This window comes from Schistocerca gregaria, unplaced genomic scaffold (genome assembly GCF_023897955.1).
Source record: "Schistocerca gregaria isolate iqSchGreg1 unplaced genomic scaffold, iqSchGreg1.2 ptg000239l, whole genome shotgun sequence".
Lineage (NCBI taxonomy): Eukaryota > Metazoa > Arthropoda > Insecta > Orthoptera > Acrididae > Schistocerca > Schistocerca gregaria.
This window is the reverse complement of record NW_026061751.1, coordinates 1,867,220-1,882,274: the sequence shown is the minus strand read 5'-3', so window position 1 is coordinate 1,882,274 and position 15,055 is coordinate 1,867,220.

Below are 15,055 nucleotides of genomic sequence, written 5' to 3'. Positions count from 1 at the left end.
GCCCCTCTTCTCTCTGAAACGGTTGTACTTATCGTCTGCAAAGCTATGTCGCGTGCTGCAGCATGTGGAGACACTAAAAGCACCATAGTAGAACACAGATGAAGCTTCTAAGTTGATGTGATAGCCAGTGAGACGTAGTACAATTCAAGTTTTAGGTATCGATTATTGTCTTTTTAGCTGGCTTTGGTGCCTTGGACATGAGCTAGGACCTAAAGATTCTGCATGAAAGGAGGACTAGCAGCCGCATTGCACGGGAGGATGTAAAAAGTGTTCATATGTAGTAAAAACCTAAGAAATCCGTCCGTTTTCATCATTTGTTATCGAATCGACTTAAAGCCAGATCGTCACATGGGCCCCTCTTCTCTCTGAAACGGTTGTACTTATCGTCTGCAAAGCTATGTCGCGTGCTGCGGTATGCGGAGACACTAAAAGCACCATAGCAGAACACAGATTAAGCTTCTAAGTTGATGTAATAGCAAGTAAGAGGTAGTACAATTCAAGTTTTAGGTATCGATTATTGACCTTTTAGCTGGCTTTTGTGCCTTGGACATGAGCTAGGACCTTATGATTCCGCACGGAAGGAGGACTAGCAGCCGAGTTGCTTGGGAGAATGTGAAAAGTGTTCATATGTAGTAAAAACCTGAAAAATGCGTCCGTTTTCGTCATGTGTTATCGAATCGACTTAAAGCCAGATTGTCACATTGGCCGCTCTTCTATCTGAAACGGTTGTACTTATCGTCTGCAAAGCTATGTCGCGTGCTGCGGTATGCGGAGACACTAAAAGCAATATAGTGGAATACAGATGAAGCTTCAAAGTTGATGTAATAGCCAGTAAGAAGTAGTACAATTCAAGATTTAGGTATCGATTATTGACTTTTTTGCTGTCTTTGGTGCCTTGGACATGAGCTAGGGCCTTACGATTCTGCATGAAAGGAGGACTAGCAGCCGAGTTGCACGGGAGAATGTAAAAAGTGTTCATATGTAGTATAAACCTGAGATATCCGTCCGTTTTTGTCACTTGTTATCGAATCGACTTAAAGCCAGATCGTCACATTGGCCCCTCTTCTCTCTGAAACGGTTGTACTTATCGTTTGCAAAGCTATGTCGCGTGCTGCGGTATGCGGAGACACTAAAAGCACCATAGTAGAACACAGATGAAGGTTCTAAGTTGATGTGATAGCCAGTGAGAAGTAGTACAATTCAAGTTGTAGGTATCGATTATTGACTTTTTTGCTGGCTATGGTGCCTTGGACATGAGCTAGGACCTTAAGATTCTGCATGAAAGGAGGACTAGCAGCCGAATTGCACGGGAGAATGTAAAAAGTGTTCATATGTAGTAAAAACCTGAGAAATCCGTCCGTTTTCGTCATTTGTTATCGAATCGACTTAAAGCCAGATCGTCACATGGGCCCCTCTTCTCTCTGAAACGGTTGTACTTATCGTCTGCAAAGCTATGTCGCGTGCTGCAGTATGCGGAGACACTAAAAGCACCATAGTAGAACACAGATGAAGCTTCTAAGTTGATGTGATAGCCAGTGAGAAGTAGTACAATTCAAGTTTTAGGTATCGATTATTGACTTTTTAGCTGGCTTTGGTGCCTTGGACATGAGCTAGGACCTAAAGGTTCTGCATGAAAGGAGGACTAGCAGCCGCGTTGCACGGGAGGATGTAAAAAGTGTTCATATGTAGTAAAAACCTGAGAAATCCGTCCGTTTTCATCATTTGTTATCGAATCGACTTAAAGCCAGATCGTCACATGGGCCCCTCTTCTCTCTGAAACGGTTGTACTTATCGTCTGCAAAGCTATGTCGCGTGCTGCGGTATGCGGAGACACTAAAAGCACCATAGCAGAACACAGATTAAGCTTCTAAGTTGATGTAATAGCAAGTAAGAGGTAGTACAATTCAAGTTTTAGGTATCGATTATTGACCTTTTAGCTGGCTTTTGTGCCTTGGACATGAGCTAGGACCTTATGATTCCGCACGGAAGGAGGACTAGCAGCCGAGTTGCTTGGGAGAATGTGAAAAGTGTTCATATGTAGTAAAAACCTGAAAAATGCGTCCGTTTTCTTCATTTGTTATCGAATCGACTTAAAGCCAGATTGTCACATTGGCCGCTTCTCTCTCTGAAACGGTTGTACTTATCGTCTGCAAAGCTATGTCGCGTGCTGCGGTATGCGGAGACACTAAAAGCACCATAGTAGAATACAGATGAAGCTTCAAAGTTGATGTAATAGCCAGTAAGAAGTAGTACAATTCAAGATTTAGGTATCGATTATTGACTTTTTTGCTGGCTTTGGTGCCTTGGACATGAGCTAGCACCTTACGATTCTGCATGAAAGGAGGACTAGCAGCCGAGTTGCACGGGAGAATGTAAAAAGTGTTCATATGTAGTATAAACCTGAGAAATCCGTCCGTTTTCGTCACTTGTTATCGAATCGACTTAAAGCCAGATCGTCACATTGGCTCCTCTTCTCTCTGAAACGGTTGTACTTATCGTCTGCAAAGCTATGTCGCGTGCTGCGGTATGCGGAGACACTAAAAGCACCGTAGTAGAACACAGATGAAGGTTCTAAGTTGATGTGATAGCCAGTGAGAAATACTACAATTCAAGTTTTAGGTATCGATTATTGACTTTTTAGCTGGCTTTGGTACCTTGGACATGAGCTAGGACCTTAAAATTCTGCAATAAAGGAGGACTAGAAGCCGAGTTGCACGGGAGAATGTGAAAAGTGTTCATATGTAGTAAAAACCTGAGACATCCATCCGTTTTCGTCATTTGTTATCGAATCGACTTAAAGCCAGATCGTGACATTGGCCGCTCTTCTGTCTGAAACTTTTGTACTTCTCGTCTGCAAAGCTATGTCGCGCTCTGCGATATGCGGATTAAGTAAAAGCACCATAGTAGAACATAGATGAAGCTTCTAGGTTGATGTAATAGCCAGTAAGATATAGTACAATTCAAGTTTTAGGTATCGATTATTGACTTTTTATCTGGCTTTGGTGCGTTGGACATGAGCTAGGACCTTAAGATTGTGCATGAAAGAAGGATTAGCAGCGGAGATGCACGGGAGAATATGAAAAGTGTTCATATGTAGTAAAAACCTAGAAATCCGTCCGTTTTCGTCATTTGTTATCGAATCGACTTAAAGCCACATCGTCACATTGGCCGCTATTCTCTCTGAAACGGTTGTACTTATCGTCTGCAAAGCTATGTCGCGTGCTGCGGTATTCTGAAACACTAAAAGCTCCATAGTAGAACACAGATGATGCTTCTAAGTTGATGTAATAGCCAGGAAGAAGTAGTATAATTCAAGTTTTAGGTATGGTTTAAGACTTTATAGCTGGCTTTGGTGCCCTCGACATGAGCTAGGACCTTAACATTCTGCATGAAAGGAGGACTAGCAGCTTATTTGCACGGGAGAATGTGAAAAGTGTTCATATGTAGTAAAAACCTGAGAAACACGTCAGTTTTCGTCATTTGTTATCGAATCGACTTAAAGCCAGATCGTCACATTGGCCGCTCTTCTCTCTGAAACGGTTGTACTAATCGATTTCGTAGCTATGTCGCGTGCTGCGGTATGCGGAGACACTAAAAGCAGCATAATAGAACACAGATGAAGCTTCTAAGTTGATATAATAGCCAGTAAGAAGTAGTACAATTCATGTTTTAGGTATCGATTATTGACTTTTTAGCTGGCTTTGGTGCCTTGGAAATGAGCTCGGACCTTAACTTTCTGCATGAAAGGAAGACTAGCAGCCGAGTTGCACGGGAGAATGTGAAAAGTGTTCATATGTAGTAAAAACCTGAAAATCCGTCCGTTTTCGTCATTTGTTATCGAATCGTCTTAAAGCCAGATCGTCACATTGGCCGCTCTACTCTCTGAAACGGTTGTACTTATCGTCTGCAAAGCTATGTCGCGTGCTGCGGTATGCGGAGACATTAAAATCACCATAGTAGAACACAGATGAAGCTTCTAAGTTGATGTAATAGCCAGTAAGATATAGTAGAATTCAAGTTTTAGGTATCGATAATTGACTTTTTAGCTGGCATTGGTGCCTTGGACATGAGCTAGGACCTTAAGATTCTGCATGAAAGGAGGATTAGCAGCGGAGTTGCACGGGAGAAGATGAAAAGTGTTCATATGTAGTAAAAACCTAGAAATCCGTCCGTTTTCGTCATTTGTTATCGAATCAACTCAAAGCCAGATCGTCACATTGGCCGCTCTTCTCTCTGAAACGGTTGTACTTATCGTCTGCAAAGCTATGTCGCGTGCTGCGGTATGCGGAGACACTAAAATCACCATAGTAGAACACAGATGAAGCTTCTATGTTGATGTAATAGCCAGTAAGTAGTAGTACAAATCAAGTTTTAGGTATCGATTATTGACTTTTTAGCTGGCTTTGGTGCCTTGGACATGAGCTAGGACTTTTAGATTCTGCATGAAAGGAGGATTAGCAGCGGAGTTGCACGGGAGTATGTGAAAAGTGTTCATATGAAGTAAAAACCTGAGACATCCGTCCGTTTTCGTCATTTGATATCGAATCGACTTAAAGCCAGATCGTCACATTGGCCGCTCTTCTCCCTGAAACGGTTGTACTTATCGTCTGCAAAGCTATGTCGCGTGCTGCGGTATGCGGAGACAGTAAAAGCACCATAGTAGAACACAGATGAAGCTTCTAAGTTAATGTAATAGCCAGAAAGATATAGTAGAATTCAAGTTTTAGGTATCGATTATTGACTTTTTAGCTGGCATTGGTGCCTTGGACATGAGCTAGGACCTTAAGATTCTGCATGAAAGGAGGATTAGCAGCGGAGTTGCACGGGAGAAGATGAAAAGTGTTCATATGTAGTAAAAACCTAGAAATCCGTCCGTTTTCGTCATTTGTTATCGAATCAACTTAAAGCCAGATCGTCACATTGGCCGCTCTTCTCTCTGAAACGGTTGTACTTATCGTCTGCAAAGCTATGTCGCGTGCTGCGGTATGCGGAGACACTAAAATCACCATAGTAGAACACAGATGAAGCTTCTATGTTGATGTAATAGCCAGTAAGTAGTAGTACAAATTAAGTTTTAGGTATCGATTATTGACTTTTTAGCTGGCTTTGGTGCCTTGGACATGAGCTAGGACCTTAAGATTCTGCATGAAAGGAGGACTAGCAGCCGATTTGCATGGGAGAATGTGAAAAGTGTTCATATGCAGTAAAAACCTGAGAAATCCGTCCGTTTTCTTCATTTGTTATCGAATCGACTTAAAGCCAGATCGTCACATTGGCCGCTCTTCTCTCTGAAACGGTTGTACTTATCGTCTGCAAAGCTATGTCGCGTGCTGCGGTATGCGGAGACACTAAAATCACCATAGTGGAACACAGATGAAGCTTCTATGTTGATGTAATAGCCAGTAAGTAGTAGTACAAATCAAGTTTTAGGTATCGATTATTGACTTTTTAGCTGGCTTTGGTGCCTTGGACATGAGCTAGGACCTTATGATTCTGCATGAAAGGTGGACTAGCAGCCGAGTTGCACGGGAGAATTTGAAAAGTTTTCATCTGTAGTAAAAACCTGAGAAATCCGTCGTCTTCGTCATTTGTTATCGAATCTACTTAAAGCCAGATCGTCACAGTGGCCGCTCTTCTCTCTGAAACGCTTGTACTTATCGTCTGCAAAGCTATGTCGCGTGCTGCGGTATGCGGAGACACTAAAAGCACCATAGTAGAACACAGATGAAGCTTCTAAGATGATGTAATAGGCAGTAAGAAGTAGTACAATTCAAATTTTAGGTATCGATTAATGACGTTTTAGCCGGCTTTGGTGCCTTGGACGTGAGCTAGGACCTTATGATTCTGCATGAAAGGAGGACTAGCAGCCGAGTTGCACGGGAAAATGTGAAAAGTGTTCAAATGTAGTAAAAACCTGAGAAATCCGTCCGTTTTCGTCATTTGTTATCGAATCGACTTAAAGCCAGATCGTCACATTGGCCGCTCTTCTGTCTGAAACGGTTGTACTAATCGATTTCGTAGCTATGTCGCGTGCTGCGGTATGCCTAGACACTAAAAGCAGCATAATAGAAAACAGATGAAGCTTCTAAGTTGATGTAATAGCCAGGATGAAGTAGTACAATTCAAGTTTTAGGTATCGATTATTGACTTTTTAGCTGGCTTTGGTGCCTTGGAAATGAGCTCGGACATTAACATTCTGCATGAAAGGAGGACTAGCAGCCGAGTTGCACGGGCGAATGTGAAATGTGTTCATATGTAGTAAAAACCTGAGAAATCCATTATCGAATCGACTTAAAGCCAGATCGTCACATTGGCCGCTCTTCTCTCTGAAAAAGTTGTACTTATCGTCTGCAAAGCTATGTCGCGTGCTGCGGTATGCGGACACACTAAAAGCACCATAGTAGAACACAGATGAAGCTTCTAAGTTGATGTAATAGCCAGTAAGAAGTAGTACAATTAAAGTTTTAGGTATCGGTTATTGACTTTTTACCCTTCTTTGGTGCCTTGGACATGAGCTAGGAACATAATATTTTTCATGAAAGGAGGACTAGCTGCCGAGTTGCACGGGAGAATGTGAAAAGTGTTCATATGTAGTAAAAACCTTAAAATCCGTCCGTTTTAGTCATTTGTTATCGAATCGAATTAAAGCCAGATCGTCACATTGGCCGCTCTTCTCTCTGAAACGGTTGTAATTATCGTCTGCAAAGCTATGTCGCGTGCTGCGGTATGCGGAGACACTAAAAGCACCATAGTAGAACACATATGAAGCTTCTAAGTTGATGTAATAGCCAGTAAGAAGTAGTACAATTCAAGTTTTAGGTATTGAATATTGACTTTTTAGCTGGCTTTGGTGCCTTGGACATGAGATATCACCTTAAGATTCTGCATAAAAGGAGGACTAGCAGCCGAGTTGCACGGGAGAGTGTGAAAAGTGTTCATATGTAGTAAAAACCTGAGAAATCGGACCGTTTTCGTCATTTGTTATCGAACCGACTTAAAGCAAGATCGTCACATTGGCCGCTCTTCTCTCTGAAACGGTTGTACTTATCCTCTGCAAAGCTATGTCGCGTGCTGCGGTATGCGGAGACACTAAAATCACCATAGTAAAACACAGATGTGGCTTCTTAGTTGATGTAATAGCCAGTAAGAAGTAATACAATTCAAGTATCAGGTATCGATTATTGACTTTTTAGCTGGCTTTGGTACCTTGGACATGAGCTAGGACCTTAAAATTCTACATGAAAGGAGGACTAGCAGCCGAGTTGCACGGGAGAATGTGAATTGTGTTCATATGTAGTAAAAACCTGAGAAATACGTCCGTTTTCGTCATTTATTATCGAATCGACTTAAAGCCAGATCGTCACATTGGCCGCTCTTCTCTCTGAAACGGTTGTACTTATCGATTGCAAAGCTATGTCGCGTGCTGCGGTATGCGGAGACACTAAAAGCACCATAGTAGAACACAGATGAAGCTTCTAAGTTGATGTAATAGCCAGTAAGAAGTAGTACAATTCAAGTTTTAGGTATCGATTATTGACTTTTTAGCTGGCTTTGGTGCCTTGGACATGAGCTAGGAACTTAAGATTCTGCATGAAAGGAGGACTAGCAGCCGAGTTGCACGGGAGAATGTGAAAAGTGTTCATATGTAGTAAAAACCTGAGAAATCCGTCCGTTTTGGTCATTTGTTATCGAATCGACTTCAAGCCAGTTCGTCTCATTGGCCACTCTTCTCTCTGCAAAAGTTGTACTTATCGTCTGCAAAGCTATGTCGCGTGCTGCGGTATGCGGACACACTAAAAGCACCATAGTAGAACACAGATGAAGCTTCTAAGTTGATGTAATAGCCAGTAAGAAGTAGTACAATTAAAGTTTTAGGTATCGGTTATTGACTTTTTACACCTCTTTGGTGTCTTGGACATGAGCTACGAAATTAAGATTTTGCATGAAGGAGGACTAGCCGCCGAGTTGCACGGGAGAATGTGAAAAGTGTTCATATGTAGTAAAAACCTGAGAAATCCGTCCGTTTTCGTCATTTGTTATCAAATCGACTTAAAGCCAGATCGTCACATTGGTCGCTCTTCTCTCTGAAACGGTTGTACTTATCGTCTGCAAAGCTATGTCGCGTGCTGCGGTATGCGGAGACACTAAAAGCACCATAGTAGAACACATATGAAGCTTCTAAGTTGATGTAATAGCCAGTAAGAAGTAGTACAATTCAAGTTTTAGGTATTGAATATTGACTTTTTAGCTGGCTTTGGTGCCTTGGACATGAGCTATCACCTTAAGATTCTCCATAAAAGGAGGACTAGCAGCCGAGTTGCACGGGAGAGTGTGAAAAGTGTTCATATGTAGTAAAAACCTGAGAAATCGGTCCGTTTTCGTCATTTGTTATCGAACCGTCTTAAAGCAAGATCGTCACATTGGCCGCTCTTCTCTCTGAAACGGTTGTACATATCCTCTGCAAAGCTATGTCGCGTGCTGCGGTATGCGGAGACACTAAAATCACCATGGTAGAACACAGATGTGGCTTCTTAGTTGATGTAATAGCCAGTAAGAAGTAATACAATTCAAGTATCAGGTATCGATTATTGACTTTTTAGCTGGCTTTGGTACCTTGGACATGAGCTAATACCTTAAGATTCTGCATGAAAGGAGGACTAGCAGCCGATTTGCACGGGAGAATGAGAAAAGTGTTCATATGTAGTAAAAACCTGAGAAATCCGTCCGTTTTCATCATTTGTTATCGAATCTACTTAAAGCCAGATCGTCACAGTGGCCGCTCTTTTCTCTGAAACGCTTGTACTTATCGTCTGCAAAGCTATGTCGCGTGCTGCGGTATGCGGAGACACTAAAATCACCATAGTAGAACACAGATGTGGCTTCTTAGTTGATGTAATAGCCAGTAAGAAGTAATACAATTCAAGTATCAGGTATCGATTATTGACTTTTTAGCTGGCTTTGGTACCTTGGACATGAGCTAGGACCTTAAGATTCTACATGAAAGGAGGACTAGCAGCCGAGTTGCACGGGAGAATGTGAATTGTGTTCATATGTAGTAAAAACCTGAGAAATACGTCCGTTTTCGTCATTTGTTATCGAATCGACTTAAAGCCAGATCGTCACATTGGCCGCTCTTCTCTCTGAAACGGTTGTACTTATCGATTGCAAAGCTATGTCGCGTGCTGCGGTATGCGGAGACACTAAAAGCACCATAGTAGAACACAGATGAAGCTTCTAAGTTGATGTAATAGCCAGTAAGAAGTAGTACAATTCAAGTTTTAGGTATCGATTATTGACTTTTTAGCTGGCTTTGGTGCCTTGGACATGAGCTAGGACCTTAAGATTCTGCATGAAAGGAGCACTAGCAGCCGAGTTCACGGGAGAATGTGAAAAGTGTTCATATGTAGTAAAAACCTGAGAAATCCGTCCGTTTTGGTCATTTGTTATCGAATCGACTTCAAGCCAGTTCGTCTCATAGGCCACTCTTCTCTCTGCAAAAGTTGTACTTATCGTCTGCAAAGCTATGTCGCGTGCTGCGGTATGCGGACACACTAAAAGCACCATAGTAGAACACAGATGAAGCTTCTAAGTTGATGTAATAGCCAGTAAGAAGTAGTACAATTAAAGTTTTAGGTATCGGTTATTGACTTTTTACACTTCTTTGGTGTCTTGGACATGAGCTAGGAAATTAAGATTTTGCATGAAGGAGGACTAGCCGCCGAGTTGCACGGGAGAATGTGAAAAGTGTTCATATGTAGTAAAAACCTGAGAAATCCGTCCGTTTTCGTCATTTGTTATCAAATCGACTTAAAGCCAGATCGTCACATTGGCCGCTCTTCTCTCTGAAACGGTTGTACTTATCGTCTGCAAAGCTATGTCGCGTGCTGCGGTATGCGGAGACACTAAAATCACCATAGTAGAACACAGATGAGGCTTCTAAGTTGATGTAATAGCCAGTAAGAAGTAATACAATTCAAGTATTATGTATCGATTATTGACATTTTAGCTGGCTTTGGTACATTGGACATGAGCTAGGACCTTAAGATTCTCCATGAAAGGAGGACTAGCAGCCGAGTTGCACGGGAGAATGTGAATAGTGTTCATATGTAGTAAAAACCTGAGACATCCGTCCGTTTTCGTCATTTGTTATCGAATCGACTTAAAGCCAGCTCGTCACATTGGCCGCTCTTCTCTCTGAAACGGTTGTACTTATCGTCTGCAAAGCTATGTGGCGTGCTGCGGTATGCGGAGACACTAAAAGCAGCATAATAGAACACAGATGAAGCTTCTAAGTTGATATAATAGCCAGTAAGAAGTAGTACAATTCATGTTTTAGGTATCGATTATTGACTTTTTAGCTGGCTTTGGTGCCTTGGAAATGAGCTCGGACCTTAACTTTCTGCATGAAAGGAAGACTAGCAGCCGAGTTGCACGGGAGAATGTGAAAAGTGTTCATATGTAGTAAAAACCTGAAAATCCGTCCGTTTTCGTCATTTGTTATCGAATCGTCTTAAAGCCAGATCGTCACATTGGCCGCTCTACTCTCTGAAACGGTTGTACTTATCGTCTGCAAAGCTATGTCGCGTGCTGCGGTATGCGGAGACATTAAAATCACCATAGTAGAACACAGATGAAGCTTCTAAGTTGATGTAATAGCCAGTAAGATATAGTAGAATTCAAGTTTTAGGTATCGATAATTGACTTTTTAGCTGGCATTGGTGCCTTGGACATGAGCTAGGACCTTAAGATTCTGCATGAAAGGAGGATTAGCAGCGGAGTTGCACGGGAGAAGATGAAAAGTGTTCATATGTAGTAAAAACCTAGAAATCCGTCCGTTTTCGTCATTTGTTATCGAATCAACTCAAAGCCAGATCGTCACATTGGCCGCTCTTCTCTCTGAAACGGTTGTACTTATCGTCTGCAAAGCTATGTCGCGTGCTGCGGTATGCGGAGACACTAAAATCACCATAGTAGAACACAGATGAAGCTTCTATGTTGATGTAATAGCCAGTAAGTAGTAGTACAAATCAAGTTTTAGGTATCGATTATTGACTTTTTAGCTGGCTTTGGTGCCTTGGACATGAGCTAGGACTTTTAGATTCTGCATGAAAGGAGGATTAGCAGCGGAGTTGCACGGGAGTATGTGAAAAGTGTTCATATGAAGTAAAAACCTGAGACATCCGTCCGTTTTCGTCATTTGATATCGAATCGACTTAAAGCCAGATCGTCACATTGGCCGCTCTTCTCCCTGAAACGGTTGTACTTATCGTCTGCAAAGCTATGTCGCGTGCTGCGGTATGCGGAGACAGTAAAAGCACCATAGTAGAACACAGATGAAGCTTCTAAGTTAATGTAATAGCCAGAAAGATATAGTAGAATTCAAGTTTTAGGTATCGATTATTGACTTTTTAGCTGGCATTGGTGCCTTGGACATGAGCTAGGACCTTAAGATTCTGCATGAAAGGAGGATTAGCAGCGGAGTTGCACGGGAGAAGATGAAAAGTGTTCATATGTAGTAAAAACCTAGAAATCCGTCCGTTTTCGTCATTTGTTATCGAATCAACTTAAAGCCAGATCGTCACATTGGCCGCTCTTCTCTCTGAAACGGTTGTACTTATCGTCTGCAAAGCTATGTCGCGTGCTGCGGTATGCGGAGACACTAAAATCACCATAGTAGAACACAGATGAAGCTTCTATGTTGATGTAATAGCCAGTAAGTAGTAGTACAAATTAAGTTTTAGGTATCGATTATTGACTTTTTAGCTGGCTTTGGTGCCTTGGACATGAGCTAGGACCTTAAGATTCTGCATGAAAGGAGGACTAGCAGCCGATTTGCATGGGAGAATGTGAAAAGTGTTCATATGCAGTAAAAACCTGAGAAATCCGTCCGTTTTCTTCATTTGTTATCGAATCGACTTAAAGCCAGATCGTCACATTGGCCGCTCTTCTCTCTGAAACGGTTGTACTTATCGTCTGCAAAGCTATGTCGCGTGCTGCGGTATGCGGAGACACTAAAATCACCATAGTGGAACACAGATGAAGCTTCTATGTTGATGTAATAGCCAGTAAGTAGTAGTACAAATCAAGTTTTAGGTATCGATTATTGACTTTTTAGCTGGCTTTGGTGCCTTGGACATGAGCTAGGACCTTATGATTCTGCATGAAAGGTGGACTAGCAGCCGAGTTGCACGGGAGAATTTGAAAAGTTTTCATCTGTAGTAAAAACCTGAGAAATCCGTCGTCTTCGTCATTTGTTATCGAATCTACTTAAAGCCAGATCGTCACAGTGGCCGCTCTTCTCTCTGAAACGCTTGTACTTATCGTCTGCAAAGCTATGTCGCGTGCTGCGGTATGCGGAGACACTAAAAGCACCATAGTAGAACACAGATGAAGCTTCTAAGATGATGTAATAGGCAGTAAGAAGTAGTACAATTCAAATTTTAGGTATCGATTAATGACGTTTTAGCCGGCTTTGGTGCCTTGGACGTGAGCTAGGACCTTATGATTCTGCATGAAAGGAGGACTAGCAGCCGAGTTGCACGGGAAAATGTGAAAAGTGTTCAAATGTAGTAAAAACCTGAGAAATCCGTCCGTTTTCGTCATTTGTTATCGAATCGACTTAAAGCCAGATCGTCACATTGGCCGCTCTTCTGTCTGAAACGGTTGTACTAATCGATTTCGTAGCTATGTCGCGTGCTGCGGTATGCCTAGACACTAAAAGCAGCATAATAGAAAACAGATGAAGCTTCTAAGTTGATGTAATAGCCAGGATGAAGTAGTACAATTCAAGTTTTAGGTATCGATTATTGACTTTTTAGCTGGCTTTGGTGCCTTGGAAATGAGCTCGGACATTAACATTCTGCATGAAAGGAGGACTAGCAGCCGAGTTGCACGGGCGAATGTGAAATGTGTTCATATGTAGTAAAAACCTGAGAAATCCATTATCGAATCGACTTAAAGCCAGATCGTCACATTGGCCGCTCTTCTCTCTGAAAAAGTTGTACTTATCGTCTGCAAAGCTATGTCGCGTGCTGCGGTATGCGGACACACTAAAAGCACCATAGTAGAACACAGATGAAGCTTCTAAGTTGATGTAATAGCCAGTAAGAAGTAGTACAATTAAAGTTTTAGGTATCGGTTATTGACTTTTTACCCTTCTTTGGTGCCTTGGACATGAGCTAGGAACATAATATTTTTCATGAAAGGAGGACTAGCTGCCGAGTTGCACGGGAGAATGTGAAAAGTGTTCATATGTAGTAAAAACCTTAAAATCCGTCCGTTTTAGTCATTTGTTATCGAATCGAATTAAAGCCAGATCGTCACATTGGCCGCTCTTCTCTCTGAAACGGTTGTAATTATCGTCTGCAAAGCTATGTCGCGTGCTGCGGTATGCGGAGACACTAAAAGCACCATAGTAGAACACATATGAAGCTTCTAAGTTGATGTAATAGCCAGTAAGAAGTAGTACAATTCAAGTTTTAGGTATTGAATATTGACTTTTTAGCTGGCTTTGGTGCCTTGGACATGAGATATCACCTTAAGATTCTGCATAAAAGGAGGACTAGCAGCCGAGTTGCACGGGAGAGTGTGAAAAGTGTTCATATGTAGTAAAAACCTGAGAAATCGGACCGTTTTCGTCATTTGTTATCGAACCGACTTAAAGCAAGATCGTCACATTGGCCGCTCTTCTCTCTGAAACGGTTGTACTTATCCTCTGCAAAGCTATGTCGCGTGCTGCGGTATGCGGAGACACTAAAATCACCATAGTAAAACACAGATGTGGCTTCTTAGTTGATGTAATAGCCAGTAAGAAGTAATACAATTCAAGTATCAGGTATCGATTATTGACTTTTTAGCTGGCTTTGGTACCTTGGACATGAGCTAGGACCTTAAAATTCTACATGAAAGGAGGACTAGCAGCCGAGTTGCACGGGAGAATGTGAATTGTGTTCATATGTAGTAAAAACCTGAGAAATACGTCCGTTTTCGTCATTTATTATCGAATCGACTTAAAGCCAGATCGTCACATTGGCCGCTCTTCTCTCTGAAACGGTTGTACTTATCGATTGCAAAGCTATGTCGCGTGCTGCGGTATGCGGAGACACTAAAAGCACCATAGTAGAACACAGATGAAGCTTCTAAGTTGATGTAATAGCCAGTAAGAAGTAGTACAATTCAAGTTTTAGGTATCGATTATTGACTTTTTAGCTGGCTTTGGTGCCTTGGACATGAGCTAGGAACTTAAGATTCTGCATGAAAGGAGGACTAGCAGCCGAGTTGCACGGGAGAATGTGAAAAGTGTTCATATGTAGTAAAAACCTGAGAAATCCGTCCGTTTTGGTCATTTGTTATCGAATCGACTTCAAGCCAGTTCGTCTCATTGGCCACTCTTCTCTCTGCAAAAGTTGTACTTATCGTCTGCAAAGCTATGTCGCGTGCTGCGGTATGCGGACACACTAAAAGCACCATAGTAGAACACAGATGAAGCTTCTAAGTTGATGTAATAGCCAGTAAGAAGTAGTACAATTAAAGTTTTAGGTATCGGTTATTGACTTTTTACACCTCTTTGGTGTCTTGGACATGAGCTACGAAATTAAGATTTTGCATGAAGGAGGACTAGCCGCCGAGTTGCACGGGAGAATGTGAAAAGTGTTCATATGTAGTAAAAACCTGAGAAATCCGTCCGTTTTCGTCATTTGTTATCAAATCGACTTAAAGCCAGATCGTCACATTGGTCGCTCTTCTCTCTGAAACGGTTGTACTTATCGTCTGCAAAGCTATGTCGCGTGCTGCGGTATGCGGAGACACTAAAAGCACCATAGTAGAACACATATGAAGCTTCTAAGTTGATGTAATAGCCAGTAAGAAGTAGTACAATTCAAGTTTTAGGTATTGAATATTGACTTTTTAGCTGGCTTTGGTGCCTTGGACATGAGCTATCACCTTAAGATTCTCCATAAAAGGAGGACTAGCAGCCGAGTTGCACGGGAGAGTGTGAAAAGTGTTCATATGTAGTAAAAACCTGAGAAATCGGTCCGTTTTCGTCATTTGTTAT